Raw genomic sequence first — 17,183 nt, forward strand, 5'->3', positions numbered from 1 at the left:
CTATTGGGGAGGAATTACTAAAGTGAGAACGCTGTTCACGTACCAAAGCGAATGACAGTAAACAAGGTAAACCTGTGTGTGAATAACCAATCACATGCAAAGAAAAAATAAAAATTTTGCAAGCACGCCTAATTACAGTAAGGGAAAAAAGTATTTGATCCCCTGCTGATTTTGTACATTTGTCAACTGACAAAGAAAAGATCAGTCTATAATTTCAATGGCAGGTTTATTTTACCAGTAAGACAGGACAAAAAAATCCAGAAAAACGCATTTCAAAAGGTTTTAAACTGATTTGCATTTTAATGGAGTGAAATAAGTATTTGATCCCCTATCAATCAAAAAGATTTCTGGCTCCCACTTATCTTCTATACTGGTAACAAGCTGAGATTAGTAGCACTCTCTTAAAAGGGAGATCCTATTCTCAGCTTGTTACCTGTATAAAAGACACCTATCCACAGAATCAATCAGATTCCAATCTCTCCACCATGGTCAAGACCAAAGAGCTGTCCAAGGAGGTCAGGCACAAGATTTTAGATCTACATAAGGGTGGAATGGGCTACAAGACAATCAACAAGCAGCTTGGTCAGAGGGTGACAACAGTTGGTGCAATTATTCACAAATGGAAGAAACGCAAAATAACTGTCCATCTCCCTCGGTCTGTGGCTCCATTCAAGATCTCCTCTTGGAGTTTCAATGATGATAAGAATGGTAAAGAATCAGCCCAGAACTACACGGGAGAATCTTGTCAATGATCCCAAGGCAGCTAGGAGCAACTATTGGTAACACTACGCCGTGAAGAACTGAAATCCTGCAGCGCCCATAAGGTCCCCAGGCTCAAAAAAGCATATGTACAGGCCCATCTGAAGTTCGCTAATGAATATCTAAATGATTCAGATGATAACTGGGTGAAAGTGTGGTCAGATTAGACTGAAAATCAAGCTCTTTGGCATTGACTCAACTCGCCGGGTTTGGAGGAGGAGGAATGCTGCCCATGACCCCAAAAATACCATCCCCACCGGCAAACATTGAGGTGGAAACACTATGCTTTGGGGGTGTTTGTCTGCTAAGGGGACAGGACAACTTCACTGCATCAAAGGGACGATGGACAGGGCCATGTACTGTAAGCCCAAAACACATGGCCAAGGCAACAAAGGAGTGGCTCAAGAAGGAGCACATTAAGGTCCTGGAGCCAGACCTTAATCCTATACAAAATGTGGAGGGAGCTGAAAGTTTGAGTTACCAAGAGGAACTGCAGTCTGCTCACATAATTTGTAATAAAAACATCTTTGCCATACTGAAGCTTGCCTCCAACCACTTTGCATATTATGTTATATGTACCGTGATTCTGTACTTGCCAAATATGCTGCAGAAATCTCCCTCCACCAAGTCTGGCTACAGCCATTTTAACTGTGGGCAGCTGAAGCTGCTGACTGTTCACTTCCTGGATTTACACATACACATACTGTATATAAAGACAAACAAACACCCTCACACCACTGCTTGCCAGCACATTTCTCCTCTCTTGATGAATAATCATGGATCTCTGCAGTCTCCTGTTATCTCGGCCCTCATCCAGCCCACTCCAGCTCTCCTTGGCTTTATTATGACTAATCCCTCTTTCCCTTGCTGGCAAACTCTCACGAAAGAGAGAGATAGAGAGCTGTACATGAGGTCATTAGCCTAGGCTTATTACCAGACAAGAAAAAGGAAGTGGGCTATAGAAGGTACATTCTAGCAGGAGAAAAAAACAATGCTTTATTATCCAAGGTTAAAACAATGGCAGAGGATTTAATAGATGGAAAAATGAAAAAATTACTGAAGAGTCACTTTAATCACTTGGAGAGGATCTAAAAAGAGTGGGACGAAATCCCTCCTGAGAGTGTGCAAACTTGGTGGCCAACTACAAGAAACGTCTGACCTCTGGGATTACCACAAAGAATTTTGCCACCAAGTACTACGTCATGTTTTGCAATGGGGTCAAATACTTATTTCACTCATTAAAATGCAAATCAATTTATAACTTTTTTGAAATGCATTTTTCTGGATTTTTTTTGTATTGTTATTCTGCGTCTCACTTTAAAAATAAACTTACCATTACAAATTATAGACTGATAATTTCTTTGTCAGTGGGCAAACATACAAAATCAGCAGGGGATCAAATACTTTTCCCTTATTGTATTTACCACGTTCGGTAACCGTTCACATTGCTTGGTGAACACTCCATTTCTTTAGTAAATTAACATCCTTAAGCCTTTATCTACACCAGTGTTTCTCAACTTTTTTTCAGTCAAGGCACCCTTTAAAAAGCATGGACATTCTGGAGGCACCCCATTCTAAAATATAAAAACTATTCTAATAGTTTTACATAATGCAGCAACATCCAAACAAGTAGAACACCCAACGTTAGAGGGGATTTAGTCTTCAAAAGCAAGTACACTTTTGCAAACTGGTCCTCACTAGTACTACAATGTTTCTCTTCTTACTTCGTTTTTCTCAATCATTTAGCGAATGTGACCCCAACGCTGATGGAGAGGGGGTACAAGGATGCTGTGCAGGCGACTGACATCTTCCATATCAACTGATGATGACATTGATCATTAGGACGCCAGCAGCTAGAAGGTTGTAATGGTGCACAATAAAAACCTGTGGCTTTTTATAACTAAAAGGCAGGCTTCATCCACACGTTGGCCTGTATACAATTTTTGGGCAAATTTGCCAAGGCACCCCTGAAAAAACCTCAAGGCACCCTGGTTGAAAAAGGCTGATATACACTAACGGCCAAAATTGTGAACAATTATAAAAACTCTGCCTTGCACACCTGAACTACTGACGCCTGATGACGGAAGGCCCAGAAGGCACTAAGCACCCTTGTAGAATGCGCCTTGACAGGGAAAGAAGGAACCTGACCCTTAATGGAATAGGCCTGCACCACCGTCTGCCTGATCCACCTGGAAATGGTCGCAGCAGATGCGGCCTGCCCCTTACGAGGTCCGTAAGAATAAATAAAGAATCAGATTTTCGAATCGACTCAGTCGCCGCCAGGTACACCAGAATTGCCCAAACTACATCCAAGGAACGTAGAGCAATTTCTTTAGGGTGTTTTGGCTTAGGACATAAAGACGACAACACATTATATTCATTCAAATAAAACCTAGAGAAAACCTTAGGAAGGAAAGCCTGACAGGGTCCTACCACCACTTCGTTCCTGTTAACCACCAGGTAAGGCGACCGACAGAACAACACAGCCAACTCCAACACCCTACGCACATAAGTATTAGCGACCAAAGAGGCAACCTTCTACGATAGCGTGAGCAGATGAAGTTCACAAATATTTTCAAATGAAACCTTTTGAAGTACCGACAATACCAAATTGAGATCTCACAGAGGTATCAGGGATCTCACCGGATGAGACAGATGGCAAACCCCCTGCACAAAAGAGTGAACCAAGGACTTAGTCGCCAACGGCCTTTGGAAAAATATGGCCAAGGCGGAAATCTGGCCCTTGATGGTGCCCAGGGCCAAACGTTGATCTACATCTAGTTGTAGAAACTCTAACAGGCGAAACACAGAAAAGGAACAGGGAGAAACCCCCCGAGACCCACACCATGTAATTTACGCCTTCCAAACTCGATGATAAACCTTCCTAAAAGTAGATTTCCTAGCTTCCAACAGTGTAGGAATCACTGACTCATACAGCCCTCTGTCCTTCAACACCTGGCTTTCAAAAGCCAGGCCGTTAAACTCATTGACTGTAAAGAAGGATGGAAGATTGGTCCTGGAGACAGATATTCCCTGAGAGGAAGATTCCAAGGTACGTCTGCTACCAGCCTTACGAGGCTTGCGTACCAAGACCAACGAGGCCGGTCTGGCGCCACCAGAATGACTGGAATCCCTTCAACCTCTATTCTGTGTAGCAGTCTCGACAGAAGCTGTATTGGAGGAAAAGTGTAAATAAGACAATATTGACCCCAGGGGGCCACCAGGGCGTCTGTGGCATCAGCCAGAGGATCCCGAGACCTTGACACAAACCTCTGCACCTTATTGTTGAGACGGGAGGCCAACAGGTCCACATGGGGAGTCCTCCACCGGAGACACAGTTGATGAAATACCTCCGGATGGAGAGACCATTCTCCCTGATCGAAAGTCTGCTGACTGAGATAGTCCGCTTGCCAATTCTCTACCCCCGGAATGTGCACAGCAGAGAGGGCCGTAACATATCATTCTACCCACCTTAGGATGCCAACTACTTCCCGAGCCACCAGGGCACTTCTTGTGCCCCCTTGATGATTGACATATGCCACAGTCGTTGCATTGTCCAATTGTATCCTCACCGGGCATCCCTGCAGACGATCCGTCCACTGGGACAGACAAAGCGTGATCGCCCGAATCTCCAGGATGTTGATCGGCAGACTGGACTCCTCTCGAGTCCAAACACCTTGAGCCAAGTATACTCCCAAGACACCTCCCCATCCAGACAGGCTGGCATCTGTCGTGACCACTGTCCAGTACCAGGGGAGAAAAGACTTGCCCTATAGCAAGGTTGGGGAATGCAGCCACCAGACCAGAGAACTCTTTGTCGCCTGACTCAGACAAATCACATTGTCCTGCAACTTGGGACACTTGTCCCATTTGACCAGAATCTCATTTTGAAGGAGTCTCATGTAGAACTGTGCAAACAGAACTGCCTCGAAGGTGGACACCATCAGGATCAACACTAGCATACATGCCCGAAGGGACGACCACTTATGGGCTAACAGTTGAATTGCAGAATGCAACTTCTGCAACATTTCCAGAGAATGGAACACTCTGGATAGAGCTGAATCCAGAGTCAGCCCCAGATAATCCAATCTCCTGGTCGGAAGCAGGGCAGACTTCTGAAAATTCAGAAGCCACCTGATCTCCCGCAAAGTCTGGAGAATCATTTCCACATCAGCCATCAGAGCCGACCGAGACTCTGCTAGCAAGAGGAAGTCGTTCATGTACCCCAGCACAGCAATCCCCCACCGATGCAGCAACGCTAAGACCGAGGCCAACAGTTTCATAAAGAACCGTGGAGCGGAGGCTAGATCAAAGGGTAATTCCACAAACTGATAGTGCTCCTTTCTCACAGTGAAGCAGAGAAAATCCTGATGCCGGGTGCAAATAGGAATGTGCAGGTAGGCATCTTTGACGTCTAAAGAAGTCAGGAAACCTCCTTGATGCAGGGAAGCCACCACCGTCCGAAAGGAATCCATGAATTATTGCACCCACGCAAATTGGTTCAGGGCCTTGAGGTCCAGAATCGGACGAACTTGCCCTCCTTCCTGGGAACTATGAACACTGGAACCAGGACGATCACGCCCTGGGATAACAAGTCCTGCCCTGCCCACAACAGAGCTTTCAGCCGATCTGGGGGCAGGTGCACATTGGAAGGAAAGCACCTTTCCGGAGGACAAGAAACAGAATTCCATCTTGGAACTGGATACAATCACCTCGTGGACCCACAGGTCGCTGACCCGGAAGGTCCACAGCCCCCAGAACCAGCAAAGACATCCCCCCACCCCAGACATGGATGAGGGCAACCGTCATGCCGAAGGGGTCTTGTCAGCAGGTCTGGAGAAGCCTATTCTCTGACTGCCAGACCAAGGCCGCTAGAAACCTCTCGAAGAGGCTTTGAAGGGCTTGGAACCTTTTTCTGAAGTTCCTGAGGGACAAAAAAAAAATTCTTGTGGCCACGAGTGAGGCACCTTCCCAGACTGTGTAAGGAAGGCACTCCCCCCCCCCCCCCCCCCCCGTCAGACTCCTAATGAACAGGTGCTCACCCTGGAAAGGCAATTTAGTCAGAGCCTTCTTGGAGGTGTGATCCGCAAACCAAACACTTCAGCCACAAAATACACCTAAGCACCACTGCCGAGACAGATAGCTTAGAGACTCACAGGAACCGCATCCAAAGACGCATCGCAGACAAACTGCAGACCTTAGACCAAGCAGTCTGCCAGTTCACCATAGGCAGGGGGAAATCAGTCGCCCCCATCATGGTCAGACGCACAGGCATCGCCCACCCAGTCAGTGTCTGAATAGGGCACCAGCCATAGTAAATATGTAAGTGGGTCTTAGAGATTCTGCCCGCCTGTCAGCCGGATTCCAAAAGCCAGGGATTCTACCACCAGAAACATGATTGCCTTAGTCAACCTGGAAATAGGGGAACCCAGAAACTCAGAAAACGCATTTACTCAGAAGCGACTCCTCAAAAGGGATTCTGGACAGCAAAGCATCTTGGGACCATCAAGGGTTGTATTAGATGCACCAGCACTTCTAGACACAATTGTCAAAATAAGCTGGATAAGAGAAACCCCATAACCGCATGGGACGGCTTATAGGTGACAAACGGAACAGATATGTCTGCAGCAGCCTCGGCTGCATCCTCCAACATAAATGGCTCCTGCACTGACGCAATCAGTGCATCTACAAGCGCCTCTTGTGTGGCACAGCAGCCATAGAGGAATCATCCTCACATTCTGACGGGTCAGGGAAATGTGGACTCAGACCCCATAGGGTGGTCCCATCCACAGCGACTGAGCCAGATGCAGCATCTGATAAGAAAGGAGAGCGCAGGGGATGCATTCCCTAAACCAATGTCCAACGCACAGGGGTTGGTGACTCAAGCCCACCAAAGTGGGCACCGACTGAGACCTGCAAAAAGGGGGGGCAAATGACAGAACCCCACAAGGGGGTCCCCCGTATGTGCCATTCCAATGAGGCCCGCATAGGAGGCCGCAAACAGACCCCCCGAAGGGGGGGGCCGCCTGCCACTAATGCGGGAAGACCCACAGACAGGCTACCCTCACAGAGCCTGCCTGAGCGCGTGGTACTCGGACCCACGGATACCAGGCTACCCCCCCCCCAGGTGTCCCAAGAGAACCCAAGAAATCAAGCCACTGCATAGCAGGTACACCGAGGACAGCACACCCTCAGGCACCAAGGCCAGAGTCACCCACAGCCTGGGCACCAGCCACCCCCAGCTCAATGCCACCCAGGGAGAGGGAGGGGCAGGAGGAAGCGAACCCTGGAGGGACCAACCACCCCACGGACTACCCGCGCCCCACACCGAATCCAAGGAAGGAGAGGAGGGGGCACTTACTTACCGATCCAGCAAAGCGTGTGGGTAACTCCCAAGACAGAAACCTCCTTTCCATCAAAGTGGGGGAGCTGTCAGCCAGAAGGAATGCTGCAACTCAGGCCAAGACCCGGTCGTATGTGACCTTGCGAGACTTTTAAAATCATGGGCCAGCCCCTGTCCAGTGGGGCTATGACGCGGCTGACCGAGCATGGAGCTACGGTCTGCACGCGCTTGCTGGCCGGGCTGAGGGGACCACTGGAACTTCAATAGTCCAGGTTGTCGCTTAGCCCGGCAGTTGCTAGAAAAAGATAAAAAACAGGAAGAAATCCAAAACCAAACAGCAAAAAAAATAGACAAAAAAAGCCAGGACCTAAGGCCTGGCAGGGAGACTAGGTAATACTCCTGAACTAGGCAAACAAAAACTGAGTATCTCTAAGCAGAGAGGGGGGATTATACCAGCTGAGGATGGCCCACAGGGCGCAGCAAACCTTTTGTGTTGTCTGCCTAATCCTACTTCTGTAGAGGGCAGCATAACCCCATGATAAAGAATATGGAGCTGTGTCTGTCAATAGACGAAAGAAAAAAACCTACATTTCACAGGATGTCCACAACGTTGGCCAGTGTAGTTTATATTACATACATTATTGCTGTTTACAACATTACCAGATATCACAGTGAAAAAAATCTAAATGCTACATGTTCAGGGTCAAATTCAATTTCAAAGCATTGTAACTAGCCTGCCACAGCAAGAATGTAAATCGGTATTACAACATCATAATCTACTCCAATAAAGATAAGCTTTTCCTTTTTCTGACATTTAGCCCTCATCCTCACAGAAGGTTTTAAAAAGGCCAGTAGCATTAGCTGTAGCTGAAGAATGAGTTTTGCTAAATCTTTGCAGTAGTTTTTTTCAGAAGAGATAGTTAGAGCGTTTTTTACAGCTGAAAAACTCCTCTTCAAACACACTAGTTCTGGGTTTTCCAGCCAGAAAACACCCATGCCAAAAAAGCTGATAGCTTATGTGTGCATGGACACATAAGATAACATGCTAGGGAGTCTACTGGCTGCAGCAAAAAATGCCTGAAGCCAAGAACAGCTCTAAAAACATCCAGTGTGCATGAGGCCTTAGTACAGGTACCAGGTTGTAAACGGAAAGCCCGATTCTCGATCAACTGATCACTGACTCCGATTGGCCATCACTGTGATCAATCACTGTAAAGTCCGCCCCTGTGTATGCTTTCGCCTCTGAATAGAGAGGAAGACATCTTTGTGGGGTCAAAAGTCAGAGTCAGTATATTTTTAAGTAGGATAGAAAGAAAAAAAAAAAGCATTATTTTTTTTCAAATTAGTGTCAGTGTGTTTTTAGGACAAAAAAAACAAAATGCGCACTGTTGTTTCTGGGCCCTACTATGGGTACAAGCAACAACACACATACGTGTGTGTTAGTTCTGTGATCGCCAAGAACAGGATACTTTATCTTGGGGTGTTTGGTGGTAGGTTAAATAAAAAAAAAACTGAATTTTTGTAAAATCTTACTTGTAAAATTCCTTTCTCTGAGTCCTCCGACAGTCGCCGCCCCGCCCCTCTTTTGGGGTTGTGTTCTTATTACCTACTGCTATGCTACCAAACTGAGTTGGGATTGGTCACTGCAGGGGGGCATTGACCATATGGGACAGCTCCCATGGGTGTGTATATGCAAATGCCTTTGTTCTTTTGACTAAGTCATTCTGCCTAGCTACTCCTGCGGAGCGGAAGTCAATACCCAACAGTGATGACTTAGAGGCGGCGGCGACTGTCGGAGGAAGCAAGAGAAAAAAATATATATATATATATGTGTGTGTGTGTGTGTATGGGGTTTGATGCATATTTAAGAAACGATTGGTTTTAGGATGAACTTTTGAGATGGGATGGTCCTGATTTTGATTGGATCAAGCAGAGGCAATGTGGCGTCATTATCCACTTCTATTCCCCCCCCCCCCCCTTTATGGAGCAGAGCAATTTTCTCATTTCTGCTGAGCCCTTTCTTTTCCTGAATATTGTCCTGCAACAATGAATATTTTTTTGCAATCCTTAGATAAATAAACGTAATAAAACAAAATAAAAGTCACTTTCTGTTTTGAGCAGTGTTCGTTAAAAATAAATAGTGTTATTGCACATAAAAAAGTGTGCATTTTATTCTGTAATTTGTCCAGTTTAAAACACAAATTATGATTTTGGTACAAAGCATTGCAAAGTTGTTTTGCAAATGAAGTAAAGTAAGGCCCCGTTCACACTGGGGCGATCCAACTTGCCGGGGCGACCTCATAGGTCGCGGCGCGCTGCTCGCATCGCGACCTCGGAGCGGCCGGCACGGACTTCATAACATTGAAGTCTATGCAGGTCGCTCCGGGTCGCCCCAAAGAAGCTCTGGACCCTTTTTCTAAGTCGGAGCGACTTGTGTCGCTCCTATTAGAACGGGTCCACAGCTTCTCTATGGCAGGCGACCAGGTCGCCTGACAGGTCGCCCCAGTGTGAACGGGGTCTAATTGTTTTCAATTTGGTGCTTTTTTCAGTGTGATGTGTAAGTATATGTAAAAGGTGTAAAAATATCCGGTGTAAAAATATTTAGAAAAACTGTTTAAATATTAGTTAGTAAAATAGAAAAAAAAAAAAACACCAGGAAAAATATAATTGAATGGAGGACAAAAAGGAGTTATTTGTAGCAGATTAGAGTAAACTAAGGGTTAATAGGGGTTAAACAGAGGAACATTTAACTTTTTTATTTACTTGTCAGGTTGCTTTAACTGACTTCACCTACAGATTGAAGTTCATCCATTTGATCTATAGATGAAGAAACCCAAAGATAAAAAATGATACAATGTTTCATTGCAGCTTTCTGTATTAGTGCCGGGTCACACTTGTGCGATGCGGGAAGGCTGCGAATTTGCAGCCTGTTCCCGCATCGCAAGCGCACATCTGGCAGTTCACACTGCCATATGCGATACGCTGGGGGTGTCAATGAAATGTTAATGACACCCCCAGTTTGATCGCATATCGCAGTGCGATCTGACAGTTCGCACAGGATCGCACAAGTGTGAACCACTGTGCGATCCGATCCTGATGCGGCTGAAAAAATGCCTCATGTGCGACTTTTGTGCGGGTGCAGTGCGAATTTAGCCATACAAAGTGTATGGCTGAATTCGCACTGCACATCCGATCGCATGTAATGAAGGAGCAGTGCGCTCCGATATTACATGCGCTCGCCGCACACGCGGAAGTGTGAACCGGCACTTAGTGGCTGAGCAATGTTGTTTAATAAACATTGCCAGACTGCTTTTTTTTTTTTGACAGCTCCTGCTGCTAACTTTCTCTGTGTACTCTCCAACGCATGTGTGATTAATAAGAGCTGAATTACCCTGCACTTTGAAAGGGGGGATTCTGGCAGCAGGGCAGAAGGACTGAATGTACAAGACACACCCTGTGTACACAGATTACTTTTTTTTGCGTGTCTATTACACCCAAAATCTGCAACTGGTTTTTGAATATACACTGCGTGCACAATTATTAGGCATTTTGACCAAATCATAATTTTTATGAATATTGTCCAACTCCAAGCTGCATAATCTTGAATGCCTATTGGATTTAGGAATATCAGATGTGTATTTGTGTAATGAGAGAGGGTATGGCCTAGAGAGATCAACACCCTATATCAAGGTGTGCATAAATATTAGGCAGCTTTTTTTCCTCAGGCATAATGGGCCAAAAAAGAGCGATTTAACTGACTCTGAAAAGTCAAAAATTGTTAAAAAAGAAAAAAAGTCTCAGAGGGATGCAGCACTCTTGATATTGCTAAGATATTGGGGCGTGATCGCAGAACCATTAAACGTTTTGTTGCAGTCAACAGGGTTGCAAGAAACGCGTTGAGAAGGGAAAAAAAAAAGACGCAAATTAACTAGTGATCGACCGATATAGTTTTTTCGTTGCCGATACCGATATTTTGCCGATCGTATATCGGTATCGGCTGATATTTTCACACATGTAAAAATTACCCCCCCAAAAAAAAAAAAAAAACACAAAATTCTACACAAATCTCTTAATAAACAGGTTAATCTTTATTTATTAAAATTGTTAACATTAAGTGCTCATTCTTCACACCTTAACTACATAAAAACTGATAGGAAAACTTCAATTGCAGGGACATTTGCTTTGCATTTCACATCATCTGATTGTGCATTAATGCATAATAAAGTGCTGCAGTAGTGGACTCACACACTGCAATATTTTACTGCAGTGCAGTCAGTGCAAACCATCTAGAAAAAAAAGCTAGGCAACAACAGCTACACAAAATACACAAACACAGTGGATTGGATGGACTGGAGTCAGTGGAAGAGGACCACCTCTGCAGTAAGGCACTGACTGCAACTAATGCAGTGCAGTGCAGTCAGTGCAAAACTGCTAGAAAAAAAAGCTAGGCAACAACAGCTATACAATATACACCATGACCACACATACACAGTGGATTGGATGGACTGGAGTCAGTGTAGGAGGACTACTTCTGCAGTAAGGCACTGACTGCAACTAATTCAGTGCAGTCAGTGCAAAACTGCTAGAAAAAGAGCAAGGCAACAGCTACACGTCACAGTGGATTGGAATGGACTGGAGCCAGTGGAGGACTACCTCTGCAGTAAGGCACTGACTGCAACTAATGCAGTGCAGTCAGTGAAAGACTGCTAGAAAAAGAGCAAGGCAACAGCTACACATGTCGCAGTGGATTGGACTGGAGTCAGTGGAGGACTACCTCTGTCTGCAGTATGGCACTCACTGCAACTACTGCAGTCAGTGCAATACTGCTAGAAAAAAATCAAGCCAACAGCTAGACAGACTGGATTCGATTGGAGTCAGTGGCACTCACTGAATCGACAGCAGTCAGTGCAAAACTGCTAGAACAAAAGCTAGGCAACAGCTAGACATTGGATTTGGACTCTTAGCAGTAGGGCACTCAATGCAACTACAGAAGTCAGTGCAAAACTGCTAGAAAAAAGCTAGGCAACAGCTAGACAGTGGATTGGATTGGAGTCAGTGGACTACCTCTGCAGTAGGGCACTCAATGCAACTACAGCAGTCAGTGCAAAACTGCTAGAAAAAAGCTAGGCAACAGCTAGACAGTGGATTGGATTGGAGTCAGTGGACTACCTCTGCAGTAGGGCACTCACTGCAACTACAGCAGTCAGTGCAAAACTGCTAGAAAAAAAGCTAGGCAACAGCTAGACAGTGGATTGGATTGGAGTCAGTGGACTACCTCTGCAGTAGGGCACTCAATGCAACTACAGCAGTCAGTGCAAAACTGCTAGAAAAAAGCTAGGCAACAGCTAGACAGTGGATTGGATTGGAGTCAGTGGACTACCTCTGCAGTAGGGCACTCACTGCAACTACAGCAGTCAGTGCAAAACTGCTAGAAAAAAAGCTTGGCAACAGCTACACAAGGGATTTGTCGGGGTTATTGGGGGTTGATTAAAATAATAATAGGTAAAAAGAAAAGGGATTTTAAAAGCCATGTATTCATATAATGCATAAGAGATTCTGAATGGCTTCCATGTTGTTTCTAAGGTCAAACAAAGTTCATATATATTTGTTAAACAAAATGTCTCGTACAAGCTTACAAGAGAGCATGGAATTTCAACAATAGGGTCCTATACTTTCAGCAGACATTTCTATTTTCTTTTGTCATAAATAGGATTTCTTTTGACATCTCGATCAGATAAAACTTAGTCAGTCTGACGCTATGTTAAGGGGGGATATCTCAGTCTGTCTATAAGTATATAACAATGGACAATACCCCAGTATATTCTAGCAGACATTTAAAGATGAACCATATAAGTTTTTATAGATACATTATCATATGTGAGAAGATATTAGCCATAATTATGTCATTATATTATGTAAGGCATATACATATATATTTAGGAATGTTATATCACATTTTGGGTTTATATTCTCAGTAATAATCTTACTTAGAATTCTTTTTCTAATAAGTGTAAGGACATATGTATCTCGTCACTAGTTGCCTCATTTCAGAGAAGTCTAGTCTAAGTGCTCAAGGTGTCGTAAATATTCCCAAACCTAGACTATATCTGACAGCCCTTTGGCATGGTCAAATAAGTAATTGCTTTTCACTAGCCGACAGGTCAGAGGTCATGAGATAAGAAGGATGGGTAATTGTTTCAAATTATGTTAAATACAGAATCTAATGAACGGTACGATACTGCCCTCTGGAGGCGAAATACCAGGTGCAGTCTTGAGATAATTTTAGATATTCCAATATAAAAATATTATATTGTGTTAAATAATATAATTATTGGAATGGCATTACTTGCCCAGGTGAATTATGGAGATACAGGTGGACATTTATGTATGTACTGGGAGTCTGGAGAAAGTTTTATGTTGTGTTATATGATTAATCTTACATATAGAGAAATCATCATTTAACTTTATTATCCAAGTATGGGGTTAATTATCAAAAGGGGTGTGTCTCTGACCTCACTAGTTTAGGTATAGAATATCCCGACCAATTGGGATAATGTTTCATCCCTCTGGGTTTTACTTATGGTAATTTTTATAGCTCTTTGTTCTTACCATATAAAAGACCAACCCAGATGAGAGATAGGACACACACACTTTACACTACTGACAACACACCTCACACTTACACCACACACGCTATTACATTTTTCAATAGACTCATCCAGACATACTCCCTGATCCACATCATTCATCTGAAACTTGAAGGGAATCCACCATCTTAAGAAAGGCATCCATCTTAGGACTCTGGTAACGATTTGAAGCTAGCAGCCATAAGTGTGGTAAATATGCCTTGCTATGTTATTTGATTTTATTCAACAATTGTTTATTCCTTCCTTATATGTTTTATATTGCATATTTAAAGGGTAATGAGATTACAATCCCAGCCGTATAAGCCATGGTAGATTTTTCTCTAAAAAGCTGATTTTTGTTTTTATACATTTTTATTAATATCAGATTAAGTGCATTATTTGCAATTTTAAGTCTTCCGTTTTGCATGGCTTATTCTCATTCCTTCTGCAGTGGAATGACTTTGGGCCCTGTGATTCGCAGACCATTGTAGTCTGTTTATATAGAACATTAATTTATGGCTTATACTATACCTGGGAAGAAATGGTAATCTTGCTTTCGTTTTGCTTTCACTTTAACTTTGTTTTAGTTTCACTTTCATTATTGAGCTAAACATCACATTGCATTGATTATTTGAAGTTAGTATTTTTCTGTAGAGTTATCTTTTTGTGTCATTTCTTGTTTGATCATATATCGTGTTTGCATGTCTTGAGAATAAATATTTTTATATATATTCCACACTGTAGACTGTACTCACTAAGATTGGTATATGCTTTTAAAAAGAAATTAATCAATTAAAAAGAATTCTCGACATTGATTTATGGAATAAGTGGAGACTCTCCTACAGCACAGATCTTTGCTTATTAACCATAAATACATACACTGCTATATTCAGAGCAGTATAAATATTCTGACATAAGTACTGTATGAGCGCAAGATATTTATTATTAAATATTCTTACAGATTGGATTGGACTCTTAGCAGTAGGGCACTCACTGCAACTACAGCAGTCAGTGCAAAACAGCTAGAAAAAAAAGGTAGGCAACAGCTAGACAGTGGATTGGAGTGGAGTGGACACTACTTTTTCAATACTCCCAGTTAAGTAGAATAATATTATAATGCAGAAAGCAGAACATTTCAGCATGTCCATGGTCACCTGTTAAAGGTCTTCTGTTTTGTTGAAATAATGCTGCAACTTCGTAAACATGCTCAGGAGTGGAGGACAGAGGAGCAGAGAGAGAGAGAGAGAGAGAGAGGGGTATCTTCTAGCATGGGAAGCAAGTCTTTTGTAGCGTGCCTCATTTTCTCTCCACCACTGAAGAGGATAACGACTTCTGTCAATTACGGCTTCTTTCAAATAGTGATAAAGTTCGTCATCAAGGCTCATCATTGCAGATTCAGAAGAAATTGAATCCTCCGCATGAGGCCCCAATAAAACACAGAAAATGTCCTGATCAATTAGACGACAATGAAGCAGATTCTCTTCTATTCGTTGATGTATTTTTGGACATTTGTCTGTTTTTTCAGCATGCTGCTCTTTATAAAAGTAGTGTTCTGGACTTGTCTTTTAGGCAGGAACCTTCTGCACCTCCATATCTTCTGTCAGCCATTGTTTCACCTTAGCCAATACATCATCAGAAGAGAAAGCATGGTTCTTGTATCAAGGATTCAAAAGACTTGCAAGCACAACATTTTTAATCTCTTCATGCTTCTCAAAACATATCAATCAAAGCTCTTTGGCTTGACAGACCATCATTTGAAAGTTGGAGGGTGTTGTGTGCAATGATGACACAGAGGTCTGACCTATCAGCAAGCCTCATTCCTTTAGGCATGTTTGCTCCACTGTCTCTAAGCTGCGCAATCATCACTCGATCTTTGTTGATTTCCCATTCTTCAAGCATGCCTAGAAACATTTCTTTACCGTACTCAGCTGTGTGGGATCCTTGCATCACTTTTGTATTCAAGACCAATTGCCTTTTTGTCCATCCGATGTCAATGAAGTGGCATGTAAGAATGAGTAGTGACTCGGACTCTGTGACCAGCAGTCCGTCGTGAATGAGAGTGAGTTGCCAGCATTCTCTGGTGGCAGCATAGCCTTTACTTTGTCAACTACCTTTTGGTGTAGCTTTGCCAGCATTTTGGTTCGATAATACTTCTCACTCTTCAGTGTGTAGCTTGGCTCAAGCATGGACATCAACCGCTTAAATCCTGAGTAAGACACCATTGTAAATGGCTGGTTATCAGTGACAATCATCTCTGTGATTACTCTGTCCAGCAGTTGGGATCTTCAATCTGAATACAGACAGTGACATCTGTTTTTTTTCACAAACATATCTGGTATTGTTGCCTGGGAATGGGATAGTTGAGGTTGTATTGAATCAAAATCACATTGATATTCATTTTTTTTCTGTGCTGCATGATACAATTCAATATGATGATCTCTTAGATGGGCCCAAAGATTTGACGTATTTTTGTTTTTTGCAGTTACTGATCCCATGCTTATGTTGTTTGTACATGTGTTGCACACTGCTGCTTTTTCTGGAGATGGTTGAGATGAGAAATAGTCCCAGACCACACTTTTACTCTTTCTCTCCTTATCCATCTCCATTTCAACTTGAAAGACACAAAACAGATTAAAGAAATGGCTTGCTGAAGTTGCTGCTGATGCTGGCACTGGCACCCTGTTGTGGGTTGGTGGCTGACGCCTGGCAGTGTGGCTGGCTTGGTGTCACCCTGTTGTGGGTGGCTTGCCGGAACACTGTGGTGGCTGGCTGGCGTCAACCTGTTCTGGGTGGCTGGCTTGCAGGAACACTGGGGTGGCACTGGCTGGCTGGCTGGCTTGGTATCACCCTGTTATGGGTGGCTGGCTGGCTTGGTGACTGGTGTCACCTTGTTATTGGTGGCTGACTTTCAGAAACAGTCTGTGTTTGCTGGTTGGCTGGCTTGGTGTGACCCTGTTATGGGTGACTGGCTGGCTTGGTGACTGGTGTCACCTTGTTATTGGTGGCTGGCTTTCAGGAACAGTCTGATTTTTTTTCATCACTTTTGGATGCATTTATTTTGCACTGCACCCTTTTTTGGGACTGTCTTTATAAATGTTTATTACACACTTGTTTATCAGCAGAACATAGTTAGTCAGATGAATATAAAATACTGCGTGAGATCATCATACACTGCTCAAAAAAATGAAAGGAACATTTTGAAAACACATCAGATCTCATTGAGGAAAAATATCATGCTGGATATCTATACTGCTATGGACTGGGTAATGTGTTAGAAATTAAAGGATGACACATCGTTTGATAGAAATTAAAATGATCAATCTACAGAGGGCTGAATCCAAAAATCAAAGTGAAAAAACGATGCAGCAGTCTAGTCCATTTTGCTGAAAATTCAATGCAACAACTTAGTAGTTTGTACGGCCCCCATGTGCTTATTTGCATGCCTGACAACGTCG

At 43.5% G+C, this 17,183-nt stretch overlaps 1 protein-coding gene across 1 annotated transcript in view; it reads right to left on the bottom strand.

The window, feature by feature from the left end:
* Window positions 1-17,183, bottom strand: part of MEST (mesoderm specific transcript) — a 75,800-nt gene that overhangs the window by 600 nt on the left and 58,017 nt on the right. The gene's annotated exons all lie outside the window — the stretch shown is intronic.

Source organism: Pelophylax lessonae, assembly GCF_965119305.1.
Source record: "Pelophylax lessonae genome assembly, chromosome: 4".
NCBI classification, from domain to species: domain Eukaryota; kingdom Metazoa; phylum Chordata; class Amphibia; order Anura; family Ranidae; genus Pelophylax; species Pelophylax lessonae.